Source organism: Pteropus vampyrus, unplaced genomic scaffold, assembly GCF_000151845.1.
Source record: "Pteropus vampyrus isolate Shadow unplaced genomic scaffold, Pvam_2.0 Scaffold30, whole genome shotgun sequence".
Classification (NCBI taxonomy): Eukaryota; Metazoa; Chordata; class Mammalia; order Chiroptera; family Pteropodidae; genus Pteropus; species Pteropus vampyrus.
The window spans coordinates 6,793,725-6,797,488 of NW_011888811.1; positions in this window are offsets into that span (position 1 = coordinate 6,793,725).

Here is a 3,764-nt window from a genome sequence, read left to right on the forward strand (position 1 = left end):
GCAGATAACCAGTCCAATGTCACTCGCCAAACCAGGCATAGAACAGTGAGCATTTAATTAGCCCTTTGTTAAGTCTAAAGTAGACAAAACTATCACCAGAGAAAAAGTCATTTTTCCAGAAGTATACACTCAATAGGATTTGTGGTTTCCTATCTCTTGATGAAATATTTTCAGTACAGGGAGCAACACAAAGGATGTCTGTGCTTAGGGGTGGGTAGGTGGGTGGATGGGTTTGTTTGTATAAGTTACCTTGAAGGATCATTAACAAAGATGATGAAACGAAATATGGAATTTGGATTCAGACAAACCTAGTTTAAGTTCTGGTCCCATCAACCAGCAGTATAATCGTAGCCAAGTTACTGAACACAGTGCTTCCCAAACTTGATTTCACACATCAGAATTACCTGGGCTTTGGCCAAAGAATCTGTTTTTTAAACAAGCGCTTAAGATGACGTTAATGTGTGACCAGGTTTGGGAGCCTCTCTACGCCTCAGTTTCCTCATCTACCAGACGTAATTTAATACTCCACGGTGAGTACCACAGGAGATAGAGGACACAAAACAATGTGTCATTGACCTGCATTCAGTACGTATTAGATATTCGCTTGGAACTAATACTTTTGAGATGCTTTCCTCCAGAGAATTTCAGCTTGCTTTTCAAAGGCAACCTATTTATCATAACTACCATGTATTTATTAGTTCTTTACCATACAAGACAGTTCCAGTAGTTTTACTGCTAAAGGAAATCAACAAATCACAAACATCTACCATCCGAGAGGCATGAGGATAGTCAGGAGGAGAAACATTTTTCTCCTTTTAACCAAAGATTTAATTCTGCAAAATCAGTAAAAAAAAAAAAAAAAAAAAAAAAAAAAAGGATTGAAAAGATCAAGGTTCTGTGTTCTTGCCCCATTTTCTCTTCATCTGAAAGCAAATGAAGAGAAATATGAGAACCACTGTGTGGCAGGTGATCAAGTTAATTTTCTGGGTCCTCTCTCATGGTGTCCTTAAAAATGGCAATCATCACTGTTCACTTTTTAATAGCTGCTTTCTGTTCCCTCAAAAAAGTATTACCTGTGTGAACTGGCTTTTTCTCCAGCCCCGTCCACTGTGAAAACTGCAGCATTCAAAACAACCAAACTTCTACCATGACAATTTTTTTCAAGATAGATGTTCCACGATGATGTCCACACATCTGAATAGCATCTTTTTCACATTTAAATCTCCCTCACAGCCTCATCCTATCAGCTTTCACAGTATCGGAGGTAGGTAAGGCAAATATGATTGCTGCCTTTTTCAAAATGAGAAAACTGAGTAATCTGAGATAGAGCGAGGTCACAGAGCTGGTTGAGTGACCCAGGTGGAGCCAGAAACATCAGATTCTTAGTCTGTGGTTTTCAGGACTCCAACCCCAGTGAGCTCTTAGAACCAGGAAGACCGATGAACAGATTATTGTTTTAGGCACAGATAGTTGCAGGAATTCAAAGGATACCGAGTGTCAGTGTCAGTGACTCCCTCTGACTCTCTCTGCAGATACGTTCGTGTGGGTGTGTCTGTGTTTGTGTGTCTGTGCGTCTGTGCGTCTAGGTGTCTGTGTGTTCTGCTCCTTGGCCGTCTGTCTGGATCTGTGTGATCTGTATGTGTATGTGCCTCGGGTAGCTCCTCTTCCCTTGTCGTCTCCATCTTCCTTTTGTCTCTTCTTTTTTCTGTCAGTTTCTCTCTGCCCATCTCTCTGTCTCTTTCTCCAGACGCTCTTCCCCATCTGGCTCCCGTCTCTCTCTCGTTATCCACTGTTTTCTTCTTTTTGAATTTCAGTCTTAGATAGGCTTGTTCTCTATGGTAGCAAGATAGGTCCTTGAAGTTTTAAGCTTCCATACTTATGGAAATACAATGGAAATTCCTCTCTCTCAACAGTCAAAACAAATCCCTAACCCTGACTCCGGTTGACCTCGCCTGAGTCCTGCACCCTCAGGTGGACCGCACTGGTGCTCTGGCCACTCTGAGTCACAGGCCAGCCCTTGGGATTCAATCCCATCAGAATCACTTGGAGGGAGGAATAACAGTTCTCTGACGGAAAAGCAGGAGGCTCTCACCAGAGAAGGGAGACGTCTGCTGAACTGGCAAAAACATCACATATCCATACAGCCTTCATTTCAGTGCACGTATATCACCTCCTGTGTCTGGTGTTTTTAAGGATTCTTACTCTTTTTAAGTTCAGTCAAATAGAGAATTCCATCCTGTTACCTGAAACAGTGTCACATGATAACAACCATTGAGGGTAAGAGCCATGTCAACACTGCGCTTCCGCTTCTTACAGATAAACCTCATCCATAGAGCACCTTTATGAGAAAATATATTTACCTCTGCAAAAAGAATATGCTAGACGGAAGGAATGTTTAAGCAAATCACATCATCAGAGCCTCACTGTCCCCATTGGTCAAATGGGCTAATACAAGCATAGGGACTTTTGCAGATCACAGAATCCACTCTGGTTAGTACAAACAGAAAGTGATTCGTTACAAGTTCACATAATTTCTGGTGACCACACTGGGCTGCTATTTCACCAGAATCAAGTGCAGTTAGGCAAAATGTCCAGTCATCCTATGGGCCGTTCTGCAGAAGCTCTGCCACAGATGCCACCCACAATGCGTGCCAAAGATGATGAAGAGCAGCAGTTGTACCCTAGCTGCCCAAAAAGAGCATTGTGTCTGTAGGAAGGTCCAATCTCAGTGTGCACAGCTACCACGTACAGAGATAGAAACCACCGCACAGACCTGCTCCTAGACGGGAGAGGAAGGTCTGACATGAAGCTTTCTCGGTGGATTCTCTGAGCACTTGGAGGACACGTGAGTGTTGGGTCAAAAAGCATGGGCTTCAGATTCAGGGCAATCTGGGCTCAAAGTAGTGTGATTTTACTTTAACATCTTTAAAGTCTCCATTTCTATCCCCCGTTAAATAAGAATCCCTATAAAGAGATATCAAGTGGGCAGAGCACCTGGTCTGTAGTACACACTCAGCACAAAGTAGCTATTAGTGGTTTCTCTAGAAACTCAAAAATGTGTGAAAATATGTGATAACCAAGCCTTCTCCTTCTGATGATCATCTCCTCGGCCCGTCTTTCTACACATAACTCAACTGAATATATTTCTCTGTGAACGTTTGTTGCAAAAGCCTCCCCAGATGAAAAATTAGTAATCAGCAACCCTTATTTCCAATTTCTAATACCCATACCTGACACCTTCCACTTTAGCCCACACAGCAGCACAGCCATCCCCTACCCCACACCGGCTGGGTTCCCCCAGTAGAGGCGGCTGTGCCCCAGATCAGGAGTCAGGAGGCATGGCATGCCAGGACAGATTGCTTAGCTCTCTACTTCCCAGCCACCGGGCCTGTCTCCATGGCATCATTCAGCTGAAAATAGACAAGAGGTTTATTTCAAGATCCATAAAGAAGAAACAGATAGATGGGGAGATGATTAAAATGAGAGACTGACAAGTCTTTCTGCGAATCCCAGAACAAGCCCCACTCCCCTAAGAGATCCCAGGCCACCGCAGCCCTGCCATTCCTCCTGGTCCATAGCAGTCGACCGCTGAACTGCATACCTTGAACCAGAATTTTTATTCAGTTTTTGCTGTTTTCTCTCTATCGTGTTTGTTTGTTTGGTTTTGTTTTGTTTTTGTATTCTTCATAAAACTCTAAGGTCCTAGAGGGGAGGAGTCACGATTTCCTGTTTTTCTCTATTCCACCAGTTCCTAGGTCAAAGTG